Below are 17,736 nucleotides of genomic sequence, written 5' to 3' on the forward strand. Positions count from 1 at the left end.
CCTGGGTGGCTCAGTGGGTTAAGCCGCTGCCTTTGGCTCGGGTCATGATCTCAGGGTCCTGGGATCGAGCCCCGCATCGGGCTCTCTGCTCAGCGGGGAGCCTGCTTCCCCTTCTCTCTCTGCTTCCCCCTCTCTCTGCCTGCCCCTCTGCCTACTTGTGATCTCTCTCTGTCAAATAAGTAAATAAAATCTTAAAAAAAAAAAAAAAAAAAACACAGCTGACACAGTTCCTACTTCTGAAGGAGGTGAATTTAAAAATTGACCCTTAGCCACAGGCTGGAGTTTACAGGACCTAGCACAAATTGTGAGCAACTCATGATTTACTCTTTTCTTGAGCAGACATCTATCAAGTATCTACTAGATGCAAGACTGGACTCCCTGCTTTAGTCACTCCTAGTGAAAAATGGCTGTAGGGGGATCTCTTATTGGGGGCTGTGTCTTCAGGACCATATAATTAGGGGCCAGGCTATTTCTCGATCACTAAGGAAGCAAAAGCATTTTTCAGAAGAACTGTGAAGACCAGAGGACCTCAATTTAAAAACACACCATTTATTTTGGAAGGAGAAAGGGATAGAGATAGTACCTTTAAATAGTTCCCCTTTGGCTTCTATTCCCTGTGGTGCCCATTAACAACAACAACAACAAACAAACAAACAAGAAACCCTTTTCATTATATAGTGTGATACTAGAATTATTCTAATAGTAGAGTCATGTAATAGGACTTTGTAATAATCCCAACATTGTAATAATAAAAACACCACCCTATTTATTCATATCCATATATTTAACATCCTAACAATGTGCTAACACTGGAAATGCAAAGAATAATCTAACTGCTGACTTTAAGAAGCTGATCTAGGGGGCGCCTGGGTGGCTCAGTTGGTTAAGTGTCTGCCTTCAGCTCAGGTCATGATCCTAGGGTTTCTCTGCTCAGCAGGGAGCCTGCTTCTCCCTCTCTCTGTCTGCCTGCCTCTCTGCCTACTTGTGATCTCTGTCAAATAAATAAATAAAATCTTAAAAAAAAAGATGCTGATTTAGTTGAGGAAATCACCCTACAGATAATTATAAGACAGTGTGTGCTTGATATGGTAATATCTGCTCCCACTGCTGTGGGCTCCTCTCCTGGTCTGGTGGGGTCAGAAAAGGCCTTCTGGAAAAGTCAGTGCCTGAAATTCATATTAAAGGATGACTTTTAGCCAGGAATGGCAGAGGGGTTTTCCAGGGAGAGGGGACAAGTATGAACAAAATCATGGGGGTAAAGTGGCAAGATAGGAGGCCTGGAAAAATTAGAAATAAGGCTGAAGAGAGAGGTAGGGGTCAGATGAGAGGAGGCTTGGTAAGGGTGAGGGGAGCCACTGGAATCTTTAGTGGGAGAACAATGGGGTCTTATGTGCTTTAGACAGTCCCTCCAAAGCCTGAGTGAAGGTTAGACCTAGGAGGCCAGGAGGCAGATGGATGGAATAGTGATTAGAAAAGCACTGATGAGGGGCACCTGGGTGGCTCAGTCAGTTAAGCATCTGCCTTTGGCTCAGGTCATGAGCCCCGGGTCCTGGGATCGAGCCCCACATCGGGCTCCCTGATCAGCAGAGAGCCTGCTTCTGCCTCTGCCTCTTTTCCTCTGCTCATGCTCTCTCTCTCTCTCTCTCTCTCAAATAAATAAATAAATCTTGAAAAAAAATAGAAAAGCAATGATGAGGGCTTAGCATCTGTAGAATGAATTATATGTTATTTCATTTGGGTTTTAGAACCACCCTTTGCAATCAGTAGGATAAGATTCATATCTTCATTTTGTAAGTTCTTACCTCAGTGCTTTGTGCAACATCATCTCGACCCTTATGAAAACTCGGCAAATTCTGTATTATTAGGTCACTTTACAGAAGCTGATACTGAGACCCGGTCGAGTGTCTAGTGTGGGATTCATTTTGAACAGCAAGTGGATACTGCTTCTATCAAGAATGAGGCAAGACGACCCTTCTCAGCAAATCTGCACCCTAGAAACACCTCTCAGGGGTCAGCATGGTCATGAGCCTTCAATGTCCAGCTTCTTAAGCAGTTCTGTCTCTGCATTTCCAAGTCCCATTGAACAAAGCAGTGTGGCAGTTCCTCAGAATAGTAAACAGAATTACCATATGACCCACAATTCCAGTTCCCGGTGTTCGCCCAAAAGAAGTGAAAGCGGGGTCTCCAATAGGTATTCTAAGGCCTGTGTTGATAGCAGCATTCTTCACAATAGTCAAAAGGTGGAACGACTCAGGTGTCCACCAGTGGATGAATGGATAAACACAATGTGGTCCATCCACGCAATGAAATATTATTCAGCCTTAAGAAGGAAGGAAATTGGGGGGTGCCTAGGTGGCTCAGCGGGTTAAACCTCTGTCTTTGACTCAGGTCATGATCTCAGGGTCCTGGGATCGAGCCCAACATCGGGCTCTCTGCTCAGCGGGGAACCTGCTTCCCCCTCTCTCTCTGCCTGTCTCTCTGCCTACTTGTGATCTCTCTCTGTCAAATAAGTAAATAAAATCTTAAAACAAAAAAAAAAAGAAGGAAGGAAATTCTCACATGTGTTTCAACATGGCTGAGCCTTGGGGACATCATCTGAGTGAAGCAAGCCAGTCATGAACAAACACATGATTCCATGTGTGATAGAGATGGAAAGGAGGCTGATGATTGCCAGGCACAGGGGAGGAGGTGGGTGGGAAACTGCCGTTTAATGGGTAGAGTTTCAGTTTTAAGCTGAAAAGAGTTCTGTAGATGAGCAGTGGTAATAGTGGTCCAGCAGTGTGAATGTGCTTAATGACACTGACCTAGACACTGAAAAATGGCTGAAGTGATCAATTGTACTTTACCGCATACACACACACACACACATACACACACAGGTCCTACTGAGCATCACATTATGGTCAAATGACCAAAGTCCAGAAACTTAATAAATTTGTGGTAAGAAGACTAGGAAGTGCGAGTCAAAAATTAAAGCAGACATCTCGAAAAACCCAGCCCAAGAAAAGAATGCTGGCTGGATTCCCAGAGGACAGATCATGGAAGTATAAAGTTAGAAGGTTCCAGAAGCACCCACTGTTTAGTTCAACCTCCACTTTTCGCAGTCGGAGCACAGTGAGGCCCAGAGTCATTGAGTGACTTGTCCAGGGTCACAGAGCAAGTTCAGGCAAAGGGAGAATTCAAAGCCAAAACCTGGCCTCTGCCAGGCAGTTGTGCCTGCTACTGACAAGGAATCTCTTTGAGCTGACAGAGGTTTGCTCTGGCCTGCTTGCTTGCTTGCTTGCTTTCTGTTTTTGTTTTGTTTTGTTTTGTTTTGTTTTTTTTAAGATTTACTTATTTATTTGAGAGGTGGGAGGGGAGAGGGCCAGAGGGAAAGGGACAGAGAGAATGTCAGTCAGACTCCCCGTGGACCCCCACGTGGGGCTCCATTTCACAACCCTGAGATCATGACCTGAGCTAAAATGAAGAATTGGTCTCTTAACCAACTGAGCCACCCAGGTGCCCCCCCACCCCTGTTTTTTAAAATCTGGCTTTCTTTTTAAGTAGAGAGAGAAACCAAGCTTTCCATTTTGATCAGTCTTACTGTAGTCAATTCATAGGATTATAATTACTGAAGAAATCTGTGTGCTTAGAATTGGTGTTCGGTTGCTCGCTTTGTCTGGGTAGCAAGGTGGAAAAGTGGCGATGAGTTAGAGTTCCTGCATTCATTCATTCATTCATTCATTCATTATCAAATATTTGAGGGCCTATGTCATGCCAGATATCTTCTCCAGTTTCCAATTTTTTCATCAGTAACAGCTGTCTGCTAGGTTTATTCTGGATGCTGCCCTGAGAGTTGCCCTTGGACATATACTCTAAGTTAGATTAACCTTCACTGACTTATAGAAAGGTCAGTAGGGGAGCAGATGTAATTGGAGAGCAAGTGACATGAGGGGAAGTAGGAGGGTGGCAGATGCCCAAGAGAGTTGTGATTCCAGCAAGGAAGCCACACCAAGCTAAAGGAGTCTCAGTGGGATATGTGTCTGGGGGCTGTGGATGTAGCAGGATGAGAGTCGGGCTCATGTAACTCTCCCCTGGCTCAGACTGGACTGCCTAAAGTTCTTAGTGCCTACACGGAGGATCAGTGATGCCCACAGTGGAAACTCCAGAAGATAAACAAAATGAGTGGTACATGGAGACAAGTAGAGGTAGAAAGAGAGAGGTGTGGCAGACAGTGCAACCCAAAAAGCCCTTATGGTCATGGTATGACACCCCTTTCAGGTGGCCTGTAAGGATAAAGCCAGGTTGGCTCTTCACAACTATATCCATAAAGGCAAACGGAGCCTTGTTTCTTTTAAATCCAATATTTGGACCTGCCTGCTTTCAAGAGATCTTAGATATAGGATATGAAGTAAAACAGAACTTAAAAAATAAGGCACAAGGGATGCCTGGGTGGCTTAGTTGCTCAAGTGTCTGCCTTTGGCTCAGGTCATGATCCTGGGGTCCTGGGGTCAGGCCCTGAGTTAGGCTCCCTGCTTCTCCCTCACCTCCCTGCTCGTGCTGTCTCTTGCTATCTCTGTCTCTGTCTCTGTCTCTCTCTCTCTCTCTCAAATAAATAAATAAAATCTTTAAAAAATTAAGGCCCTAGGGTAGTTTAGTAAAACAAGCACAAGATTTGAAACCACCTAAGAAGGAAAGGCACATTAGGAAAGTCACAGTGCCTGGCATAGAGGAGACACAGGGTATATGCTAACTAGATTTAAAATTGTAAAACATTAAAGTGGCCATAGCAGTGAAGCAGAAATAGATTCTACTAGGCACCTGGGATGAGAAACTTTGGCATGGAATTTGGCTTTATGTTTCTTGGAAGCCATGATATAAAAGGAAACAGGTTGGGTTACATCATATTCTTATTCTGGCAAGATAAAATATACAGATTCAACTATAGAGAAGACTTTTTTTTTTCCCCTGGCACTAAATTAAAGGAAGGATTTATCACATGAGCTCCCTTGAATATAATTTTGAAGCTGTGGACAGTATCTTCAATACCATTTTATGGTCAACTCTGAAAACCTCATGCAGATGGATGGTTTTTATGCAACAATACTTTTAGCTTTGTGTAGACACTATCTGGAGTTATCCCTGGAAGTGTAAAGTATTTTTCTGTTAGAATGCTGTCACTATAGGATCCCTAGGGAGACAGTTTTAGGAAGTTACCTAAGGATGAGTCATCAGAAGAACCTAGGAAAGTGGGCAGAATCAGACACATGGCCAGGAAAAGACTTAGCTGTCCATTGAGCTTAGTTATCTTTACCTGTTAGAAAGAAGAGTATCCCTTGGAAGAAGACAAGAGCTAAGAGGTCCAATAGGCATTTAAGCTTTGAAGTAAGAATAGAGTAAGCACTGTGCTACCCTTGACACAAGATGGCAGGCTTCAGGGATGATAATGGCTGCTGCTCTTGGATAGACCAGCAATTAACAAGCAACCAATGAATTTACTTCATGGACACTAAACAGGAGGTTTTGAGGTCCTGGAAAGGCCACGGACTTTGGAGTCAGATAAATCAGGTTCAAATCCTAGCTCTGCTACTTACTATGTGATTTCACAAATTACTTGATTTTTCTTATCCCCCATTGGATTTTAGTATCATCCTTTTATGAGTCATTTTGCTGATCAGAGATAAGATGTATAAACCAAAATAATAATAGTAGCTAACAATTATTGATGCTTACCTCAGATGAACCATGATGTTAAGAGCTTTTTGTCCATTATTTTGTTTATTCTTCAAAGCAGTTCTCTGTGGTACATACTACCTGGCACCTAGGTGCTCAACACATGGCATGTATTAGTATTATTAGTATGAGTTATAATAATAGACTGGTTAGATAACAGTGAAAGAGGCCATCTTTGTCCCGGGAATTAGTGCCTGGAATAGGGCTCGGCAACTTTCGTCCACAGGCCAAATCAAACCCATATTGGTTTTTGTACAGCTAGTGAGCTAAGAATGGTTTTTATATATTTAAATGGTTAAAAAAAAAAAAAGAGAAGATTTCATGACACAAGAAAATTGATATAAAATACAAATTTCAGTGCCCATAAATAAAGTTTTATCGAAACACAGCCATGTCCTTTTGTTTACATACTATCTATTCATGATACAACAGCAGAGTTAAGTAGTTGTACAGAAATACCTATGGCCCACTGTGCGTACAATATTTACTAATGAGCCTTTTACAGAAAGTGTTTGCTGATCCCAGATCTAAAATAAGACCTCTAGGTGCCAAGGAAGCTACAGGTTAGAAACTCAAGTCAATCTCAATGTAAACAGGACTGCCAAGAGTGAATACTAAGAGATTGGCTCTAGAAGGAGCAAAACTTCCATTGGCTTCATGTTTGGGGTAGTGGACAAGAGGCGCAGTAGGCTATTCCAGTGCCAACTTAGATGGGTTGAGGAGAGAAAGGTTGGGGTGGACCATCTGTCTATGAGAAATATGAGCAAAGCTGATCTGTGACTGCAGTCTGGGACCTGTGAGCTGTTCATTTTTATGCTTTTGTATGTTTGCTTTGTGTTTTTATATTTGTTTGCTTTTCCCTTTGTGTTTCAGCAAAACCTCTCTTTTAAAAATTCAAATCTTATCCAATGTAAGCCAATGGAAAAAAATACCGATTCACACCTGGGCTAGGATAAAGTCCAAACTCTTAACTACTCTTAAGCCCTGTAGTGTCTGGTCTGGTCCCTTCTCACCTGTTAAACTTGTTTTCTGTCTTCTCCCTACACTCTGTGCTCCATTCATGCTGTGCAACTTACAGCCCCCCTAAGTAAGCCTGTTCCACATGCCATGTTTTTTTATTCTCTGCTGTTCTGCTTTCCATGCTTCCTCCTCACCTTCCCTTCCTGGAGAAATTCTCATCCTTTAAGACTCTGCTAAAATGTCACCTCCTCTGTGAAGACTTCCTGACTCTTTCTGTCCATACTGGAAGAGGTGATCACTCTCACCTTTTTGCCCCTCTACCTACTTTCACAGTACCTGTCTAGCTATATTTACTTAGTTTTCGAATCTGTAATCACTTGCTTCTGGGACTTGGTAACCTCAGTGTGTGAAGCCTGAGAAGGAGAGTCAGAGTACTCTAAAGGAGGAATGAACTTTCCAGCTCAAGAACCTGGAAAGATAGATAAAAAATGAGGCAGATAAATGAAAATCCAGGCAAGGAGGGCCTAGGATGGCAAAGTTCCTGGCTGGGTTTCTGTGTTTTTGTTTGTTTGTTTGTTTGTTTGTTTGTTTTTTTAAGATTTTATTTATTTGACAGACAGAGATCACAAGCAGGGAGGGAGGCAGGCAGAGGGGTGGGGGGAAGCAGGCTCCCTGCTAAGCAGAGAGCCCAATTCAGGGCTCAATCCCAGGACCCTGGGATCATGACCTGAGCTGAAGGCAGAGGCTTTAACCCACTGAGCCTCCCAGGCGCCCCTGGGTTTCTGTTTTTGTTGTTGTTGTTTGTTTTGTCCTTTGTGAAGAACATTGAATAATTCTATTTAGGAGATACCCTCAACCCTAAAAGCAAAAAATGCTATTCAGAATATTGGTATCATAGCTTCCTGAAGATAGATACCACAAGATGACATTGTAATTCAGAGAAGACATTTCAGGAAGGGCTGAGATAATATGGTTCCCACACCACATGATGAGAATACAGTGGGGTAAATGGGTAGAACTTGAACACATAGACAGCTAATTGGCTGGGAGAGGCCATCTTTTGATGTAGATGTCTCATGTGAGCTCTTATCACTCTCAACTGGAACTTAAAGAGTCTTGACACTGCAAAAGGACCTTATATATAGATTCTTGGTATTTGGCATTTGGTCAACCCAAGGGTTGTGTCTGCTCTTAAGAGAACTGTTGCTGGTAACTTGGATCCCTTCACTGGGCTGTCACAAAGATCTCAAAACCTTTATTTTATAAGCACAGTTTGAGTTTGATTTGTTTTGTAAACCCAGATTCCTTGTCCTGTTCCAGCTTGCTGAATCTTAGCAGCCACTTTGGGCCCGGTCACACCATTTTGTGAGCTCTTCCTGTGATTTATCTCCAACATGTTGGCAGTTTCCGATGAAGAAAGGCTGATTGTCATATCAGCAAACTTAACAGTTCCTCTTTTAGATTAGTAATGAAAAATATTCCAGTACTAACTTTTTTTTTTAATTTATAAGAGACTCTTTTATAAAGGTCTTTTCGTAAATCAACTGTCTCATTGTAAGCAGACATTTACTTTCATATTCCAATCTTTCTTTGACTACCAGATTTGGGTAAAACCAGGGAATGGTCTCTCTCAACAAGTGGGCCCTTGTAGCTTTCAGTCAGCTCTTTTTTTTTTTTTTTTTACCCTAGTCTCTCTCCTGTTTCCCACAGCAAGTTTCCAAACAGATTCATTCTCCTTAAACCTCCCACGCTCCATTTTTCTGCAAAGGACCATGCCCGCTACTTTGGGAGAAGATGGAGGCTATCTAGCAGTAACTCCTTGGGTTCCTGCTGCCGTGTGAACTCATCTGGTTAATTCCATGTGCGTCCTCTGCTCTGTCTATAAAATCCCCACTCAAGAGGTATCCTTCCCTTGAGTAGGGCCAACCTTTAAGTCTGTGCCTCAGCCGGTGCTCTGAACCCTCTCCCTCCTCCTTCTCAGGGATCTCTCTCAGTGATTGCTGAGTCCTTCTCATTAGCCTTTATTTATGGTCCCATCACATCCATCTGAAAACCTCTCCCTAAGGCAGCCCTCCTCTTCACAACTTAGCGTCTTAATTTAGAATTGTTTCAATTCTACTTCCTCATCCCAGCATCTCAGCTCCTTTCAGTCTGGCTTGTATTTCCATCAATCCTCTGAAACTGTCCTCATAAAGGCCACCAACTACTGCCTTGTTCCTAACCCCAGTGCATTTGTCTTGTCTCTCAAAAGCATTGGACTTTGCTGACCACGTGCTTTTTTTTGAATAATTATCTTAATCTGGCGCTCTATTTTCCTGGGTTCCTTTTTCCTCTTGCTTTCTTCTTGGGCTCGTCTTCCAGTGTTATCTCTTCAATGACAGTTCTACGCTGGGCTCTGTGCTCCCATTGTCCCCACTTTTCCCAAGGCTTTTTTGATTGCAAGTAGTAAGACCCCAACTCAAATTTAACTAAACCATCTACCAACCAAACCACCATCACCACCAAAAACCACAGCCAAGGAAATACATTGATTCATGTGCCTGCAAAGTCCAGCAGTAAAGCTGGGATGGCGGGTCCAGAGACATAAAATAAGGACATCACAAAGAGTCTCACTCTCTCTGTCTCTTAACTTTGTTTTCTTCTCTGTTGGCTCCATGTTCTTTCCAAATGATGGCAAACTGCCTGTCAGCAACTGCCGGCTTATATCCAATTTTCTTAACAAACACTGGAAAAACTTCTACCCGATATCTTAATCTGGAATTCTAGGAATCATTTTTGGAACCCTCTTCCCCCATTGCTCAATCACCGAGTCCCATCCCAACTTCTAAATCTCTCTCCCTCCCTGCTGCCAGTATTTTAGTTCAGGTCACCACTTTTTGTCTAGATTCTTGCAACAGCCTCGCAGTGATTTTTCTCGATCTTTTCTTTCACATCACCCAGGGTCATCTTTTTTTTTTTTTTTAAAGGTTTTTATTTATTTATTTGAGAGTGAGTGAGTGAGAGAGAGAGAACATAGACAGGAGGATCGGCAGGCAGAGGGAGAAGCAGACTCCCAGCTGAACAAGGAGCGCTAAGTGGGTCTCCATCCCAGGAACCTGGGATTGTGACCTGAGCTGAAGGCAGCTATTTAACCGACTGAGCCACCCAGGCACCCCCAGGGTAATCTTTTGAAAATGTTAATCTGATCCTATCACTTGCCCGTACAAACTTTGATGACCCCATTGGCAGGAAGTTAAAGGGGAAACTCCTTATTATATTCTGTAAGTACTTGAGTGCTAGCGTTACTGCTTACTGTACTTTTTAAAAAATTTATTTATTTATTTATTTATTATTTTTTTTAAAGGTTTTTTTTTTTTTTTATTTGACAGAGAGAGATCACAAGTAGGCAGAGAGGCAGGCAGAGAGAGAGAGAGAGAGAGAGAGAGGAGGAAGCAGGCTCCCCGCCTAGCAGAGAGCCGGATGCGGGACTCGATCCCAGGACTCTGGGATCATGACCTGAGCTGAAGGCAGAGGCTTAACCCACTGAGCCACCCAGGCGCCCCTATTTATTTTTTTTATAAATATATAATGTATGCCCCAGGGGTACAGGTCTGTGAATCGCCAGGTTTACACACTTCACAGCACTCACCATCGCACATACCCTCCCCAATGTCCATAACCCCACCACCCTCTCTCTACCTCCCCTCCCCCCCGGCCACCCTCAATTTGTTTTGTGAGATTAAGAGTCTCTTAGGTTTGTCTCCCTCCCGATCCCATCTTGTTTCATTTATTCTTTTCCTACCCTCCAAACCCCCCACATTGCATCTCCACTTCCTCATATCAGGGAGATCATATGATAGTTGTCTTTCTCCGATTGACTTATTTCGCTAAGTATAATACCCTCTAGTTCCATCCACGTCATTGCAAATGGCAAGATTTCATTTCTTTTGATGGCTGCATAGTATTCCATTGTATATATATATACCACATCTTCTTTATCCATTCATCTGTTGATGGACATCTAGGTTCTTTCCATAGTTTGGCTATTGTGGACATTGCTGCTATAAACATTCCAGGTGCACGTGCCCCTTCGGATCACTACGTTTGTATCTTTAGGGTAAATACCCAGTAGTGTGATTGCTGGGTCGTAGGGTAGCTCTATTTTCAACTTTTTGAGGAACCTCCATGCTGTTTTCCAGAGTGGTTGCACCAGCTGGCATTCCCACCAACAGTGTAGGAGGGTTCCCCTTTCTCCGCATCCTCGCCAGCATCTGTCATTTCCTGACTTGTTAATTTTAGCCATTCTGACTGGTGTGAGGTGGTATCTCATTGTGGTTTTGATTTGTATTTCCCTGATGCCGAGTGATGTGGAGCACTTTTTCATGTGTCTGTTGGCCATCTGGATGTCTTCTTTGCAGAAATGTCTGTTCATGTCCTCTGCCCATTTCTTGATTGGATTATTTGTTCTTTGGGTGTTGTTACTGCACTTTTTACTTCATCGTTTGTTCCAGACAGTTTGGCCATAGATGCCAGATTAGCCATCTGTCTCCAGCTATAATCCTCTTCACATACTGCTCCCTCCATCTGGACCATTTCCCTCTTGAGTGCCCTCCTTGTGCACCTCTATTTATCCTTTCAGGTCTCCCATTAGGTATGACTGTACTGAGAAGAGCCGTCTATACTGTATGATGTACATATTTCTTCCTGTTAGAACATTCTAGTTTTCCCATCTTAGCAGTGATCATACTCTACTGTAAATGTTAAGTCATCTGTATCCCTCAGCAGACCGTAAAGTCCATGAAGGCAGATATTTCCCTTATTTGGTGAAATAATCCCCAGCATCAGAGTGAGACACCCAATAAATATTTGATTGAATTGTGAGAGAAAATGAGGTATTAATTATTGTATGAGGCGATTTTCCAATTTCCTTCTAGGTTTTAGAATCTGGAGTGATTCAGTAAACTACTGGAAAATCTAGAATACAATGTCTACTGCCTTTTTTTTTTTTTAAGATTTTATTTATTTGAGAGGGAGAGAGAGAGAACATGTGAGCACAGAGGGAGAGTGAGAAGGAGAAGCAGACTCTCCCACAAACAGAGAGCCAGAGGTGGGACTCAATCCCAGGACCCTGAGATCAAGAAGGCTTAATAGACTGAGTCACCCAGGTGCCCTTGTCTACTGCCTTTTTTTTTTTTTTTTTTAAGATTTTATTTATTTATTTGACACAGAGAGAGAGAGAGAGAGATCGATCACAAGTAGGCAGAGAGGCAGGCAGAAACTGAGAGGGAAGCAGGCTCTCCACTGAGCAGAGAGCCTGAAGCAGGGCTCCCTCCCAGGACCCTGAGATCATGACCTGAGCCAAAGGCAGAGGCTTAACCCACTAAGCCACCCTGGCGCCCCTGTCTACTGCCTTTTTAAAAATGTGCTTATTCGGGGCACCTGAGTGGCTCAGTGGGTTAAGCCTCTGCCTTCGGCTCAGGTCATGATCTCAGGGTCCTGGGATCGAGCCCCGCATCGGGCTCTCTGCTCAGAAAGGGAGCCTGCTTCCCCGCCCCCTCTGCCTGCCTCTCTGCCTACTTGTGATCTCTCTCTCTCTGTCAAATAAATAAATATTAAAAAAAAAATGTGCTTATTGTTCCTCCATAAAGAATAGTAGAGTTTAAAACTGAAGAGAACCCTAGTCATCATCTAGCACTAGTTCACTTTGGTAGTTGAGGAAGAGGGAGCTCAGAGGGCCTGTAACTTGTACAAGCCACAGACCTAATTGGGCTTGAACTCAGAGCTCATAACTTTCAGTCTAGGGTGGCTTCTTTTTCCATGATATCATGATATAAGCACTTTTAACAGACTAGTGTGGTATGATTTTTATACTAATTGAAAGAACTAATTATTGCCTCTAGCCTCACATGTTCTACTTTTTATTTATTTATTTAAAGATTTTATTTATTTATTTGACAGAGATCTCAAGTAGGCAGAGAGGCAGACGGGGTGGGGGCGGGAAGAAGGCTCCCTGCTGAGCAGAGAGCCTGATGTGGGGCTCGATCCCAGGACCCTGGGATCATGACCTGAGCCGAAGGGAGGCTTTAACCCACTGAGCCACCCAGGCACCCCACATGTTCCACTTTTTAAAATGTACTTGCTGGTTCTGTATGTCTTAATAGATTCCAACTGTTTCTCAGGATGAAAAAAACACTCCCTGGTCTGTAGAGGCCCAAGTGTCTTCTGGAGCCCCACCTCCCAGGTAGGGTTGGTAGCGTATCCCATTGGCTCTCTGACGCACTGCCCACAAAACACTGGAAGTTACACTTCAGATTTGGTGGCTTCCCTGTTTGTCTCAGAAGGGTAATTACTGAGTAGATGCCATCTGGATTTGATCTGAGGAACACACATATGTGTAAAGGAAGTAACAGACTTCTGTTTAGCTCGTGTGAACTCTGTTCTCCATTGCCTCTCTGAGGCTCACTGACTGATGTCCATTATGAAATAGGAGTTGGAAAGGGAATTGCTTCTATAAAAACCAAGCTGATGTGTGGAAAGGACTGGATAAGAGTAACTTACTAAGGATAATTATAGTAGAACTGGATATAGATGAGAAAACAAATATGAGGGAGAATTATTAGTGAATTAAAAATTTTTTTGTTTAAAAATTTAATTTACTGGGGCTGCCTGGGTGGCTCAGTGGGTTAAGCCTCTGCCTTCAGCTCAGGTCATGATCTCAGGGTCCTGGGATCGAGTCCCACATCGGGCTCTCTGCTGGGCAGGGAGCCTGCTTTCTCCTCTCTCTCTCTCTCCACTTGTGATCTCTCTCTGTCAAATAAAAAAAAAAATTTAATTTACTAACAACTTTTTAAAAAATTGAGGGAAACCAAAAATAGAACCACTTTACTAAAGCGTTATGATGCTCTAGTTAATGGACTTATTCCAAAAGAAATTCCTTGACGATTCATTCAGAGATTGTGCATAAATGTTTTTCAAGCATTAATTTGGAATAAAATGTACAGCATATCTTTTCATTATGATGCCCTGCTTCTCAAGGGGTAGAACCTGCCCTATATATTTCATTTCTTCTAAATTTTACTGTGCCTAATACAACATCCTGCATATGCTTCTAATGATGGAATTTGATTTCCCTAGGTATTAGTGGGGCCTGCTCCTTCCTTCCTTCCTCCTTCCTTTCCTACTTTCTTTTTTTTTTTTTTTAATAAAGATTTTATTTATTTATTTGTCAGGGACAGAGGGAGAGAGAGCGAGCGAGCACAGGCAGACAGAGAGGCAGGCAGAGGCAGAGGGAGAAGCAGGTTCCCTGCCGAGCAAGGAGCCCGATGTGGGACTCGATCCCAGGACACTGGGATCATGATCCGAGCCGAAGGCAGCCGCTTAACCAACTGAGCCACCCAGGCATCCCCCTTTCCTACTTTCTTTCTTTGATTGGCCATGCCCTTTTCTTTCTTTTTTTTTTTTTTTAAAGATTTTATTTATTTATTTGACACAAAGAGAGAGAGAGGTCACAAGTAGGCAGAGAGGCAGGCAGAGATGCAGGGGAAGGGGGAAGCAGGCTCCCTGCTGAGCAGAGAGCCCAGTGCAGGGCTCGATCCAGAACCCTGAGAACGTGACCTGAGCGGAAGGCAGAGGCTTAATCCACTGAGCCATCCAGGCACCCCTATTGTTTTGTTTTCATCTTTATTTCCTTCTTTTTAACTTGCAGACAGTTTTTTCCAAAAAGAAGAGAGAGAAATGGAATAAGGAGATGTTCAGTCAACCAGTCTCTATCGGGGCCTTCGCCTGTATTTGTACTTCTTGATTCTAAAAAAGAAACTAAAAATGAAGTGAAAGACAAGTTAAGATATATTTGAAACAGATGTTCGTGCTTGAATTAAAAAATTCCAAATGCAGCCCTTTGACCCAGCAAGTCTACTTCTGGAAATCTATCCTAAGGAAATAATTAAACACATGTAAAAAGATTTAGCTCTAATATGTTCAGCTCAGGCTTGTTTATAATGGAGGCAAATTAGAAACAATTTGAATTTTGAGCCATGGGGAGTTAATATATAAATACAAGGAGAATCCTCAGTTAAAAATAATGTATTTACTGACATATAAGGATAGTTATAATTTATTAATTGAAAAATGAAAGCTATAAAGTGGGTAGAGTTTCATCCCATTTTTGTAGAAGAAAAATTTGCAAAAATGACTAGGAAGATAAACAAAGATTATATGGTGGTAATGAAATTAATTTTTATCTGTGTTTTAAACTTTTCTACAATAAACTTCCATAAAGTTATTTTATATGACCTTTTTCTTGAGAAGTAATTGGTTATAGATAAATTTGGAAATATTTGAGGTCTTATGAAAAGGAAAGGGTTTATTTTACTTTCTTGCCTTGATACCGTTTTTTCCTAGACGCAGTGGATTCCAAATCAATAGCTATGTTAGATGGAGTCTTGTGAGAAGAGAGCAGGTGACTTGGAATTTATTTCTAGTTTACTTGTTAATTCTCCTTATAACCTTGGGACATTTATTTTTCAGCTTTTTGTCCAGTAACTCTCCCTGTAAAATGTGGAGAACTTTCTCATTCCTACCCCAGCAGAGATATTGGAAATATCATGGGGCTCCACCCCTGGACTGGAACATAGATATACATAATAAATACTAAATTAAGAGTAACCAATTTATGATAAAATTCATAAGAATTCACATGGCCACCAAGGGTAATTTGTCTTTCTTACCCTAACTACTCTGAACATGCTCTATATTGCCAAGTTAACTCTGAGCCGTTACTTGTTAATGAATTTAACAAATATCTGAAGATTGACAGCCTAGATTTAAATCCTGGCTCTTCCCTTTAACTCTGCGAGCTTGGGGAATCAAGTTAATTTCTCTGAGCCTCAGCTTCCTCATGTATAAAACAAATAATACATTGTCATCGTAGAGATTAAAGGAGATACAAAATATGTAATGCTGGACACATAATAAGCTCTCAATAAATAGTAACTATTAAGTGCCTAATATGTGCCAAATCCTGAGATTCACATTCATTCATTCAACGAACATTCATTATTTAGTATGGGCCAGAGTTCTAGGTGATTGTGTCACATCAGTGAGCAAAAGAGACAAAACAGACTTTCCTATTATTGTGGAGTTTACATTCTAGCAAATGCAAAGATTAAATACAATGTAGTCCAACCCGTGGTTATTGATAATAAGAATTTTTGTTATTAATATGTCATGTTCCAGCCATTGTGTAAGTGGTTTTGTTTAAGATTTATTTATTTATTTATTTGACAGAGCGTAATCAGGCAGAGCGGCAGGTAGAGGGAGAGGAAGAAGCAGACTCCCCACTGAGCAGAGAGCCCAACTTGGGGCTCCATCCCAGGATCCTGGGATCATGACCTGAGCCAAAGGCAGACGCTTACCCGACTGAGCCACCCAGACACCTCGTGTAAGTGGTTTTTATATATAATCTTATTTTCTCATTAACCATGTGAGGTAGGAATTATTGTTGTTATTTGATGGTGTAGAAACTGAGCTTCAGAGATATAATCAATTAAGTCAGCAAATAAGTAGAGGAATTGGTATGCAAACCCACTTGACCACCACACCTTCCTACCTCCACTTGATGAGTCTTTCATTGGTCGTTGTTATTTTTGCTTATGGTTCTTTTTTGCATTGCAGTAGGAGCTGCAAGGGAACAACGTTTGAGTTTCCCTTATTTTGTATTAAAATACTTAATTATCTCTGCAGGAAATGCTGAGAATGAATAAATGACTCTCCTCTATGTGTAGAAAAGGGCTTATAATTAGTGGGAGAGAGAAGTCGAGATAAAGCCTTGAGAGAGACGTGTGGATAGGATCTGGGGGAGTTCTCAGGAGAATTCCCTTGATGCCGATCATTGTACCAGGAGGAAAACAGAGTTGATGTCTCCAGTTTGTATCTCATGGTGTTGCTTCATCTACATTTCCTGGATCCTCCAGCTCTAAATATCTCTCCTCCTCTGCTATTGCCCAACTATCTGGAATGTCCATGTCCTCAAAGTCATGCTGGATAACTACTGCTAGAATTTCAAAAATTATTATTATGAAATATTTCAAGGGTCTAGAGAAGTGTAGAGAACATCATGTACTCAAAATTGTTTGGTCAAATCTTAACATTTTGCCTTTTTGTTCGAGTTCTGTTTTTTAGATTAAAGATATGAATGGGGGCGCCTGGGTGGCTCAGTGGGTTAAAGCCTCTGCCTTCGGCTCAGGTCATGATCCCAGCATCCTGGGATCGAGCCCCACATCCGGCTCTCTGCTCTGCAGGGAGCCCACTTCCTCTTCTCTCTCTCTCTGCCTGCCTCTCTGCCTACTTGTGATCTCTGTCAAATAAATAAATAAAATCTTTAAAAAAAAAAAGATATGAATGTATTTGAAACCCCCTGTGTACCTCTCTCCAATTCTCTCTCCCCCTCCCTCCCTTCCAGAGGCCACCACTGTTCAGAATTACCATTACGGTGTGTGCTTTTGTCCTGTCACTTGCTACATATAAATGCATGGATAAACATACTTATATCTGATGCTCTGAGACACAGTTTCGTAGCTGTGTCCTCACCCATGTGGGTGGGAGTTTCTCTAGCATGTTTGGCTGGAGCTGCAATGCTGGGTTCTAGTGAATGCACACGGATATGGCCAAATTTCCCTCCACAATGCTTGTACCAGTTGATGGCGTGTGTGACAGCTTCTGAGCTGCCTTAGTTATGCTTACTCTTGTCTAATTTTAAAAATTTTTTTGCCAGTTGGATGCATGTGAAATGATCTCTCATGATGGTTTGTATTTTCCTTATACTGAGGCTGACCATTTTTTCATGTGGTTCTTGGCCACTCATGTCTCCTCTTGGTTGAATTATTTGTTCATATTCTTGGCTTTTTTGTCTGTCCTGTAGTTCTTTTTCTTGTTGGTGGAAGTAGTTCACTGTATATTCTGGTTACTAATCTTTTTCCAGTCATATCTTGCGCAGGGATCTCCACGTCTCTTGCTTGTCTTTTGCTTTATTTATAGGGTATTTCGGTATACAGTCAAATTTAATTTGAAGGTAGTCGATGATTTCAC

The sequence above is a fragment of the Enhydra lutris genome, unplaced genomic scaffold (genome assembly GCF_002288905.1).
Source record: "Enhydra lutris kenyoni isolate GAN:26980312 unplaced genomic scaffold, ASM228890v2 scaffoldscaffold3, whole genome shotgun sequence".
In the NCBI taxonomy this organism is placed as follows: Eukaryota; Metazoa; Chordata; class Mammalia; order Carnivora; family Mustelidae; genus Enhydra; species Enhydra lutris.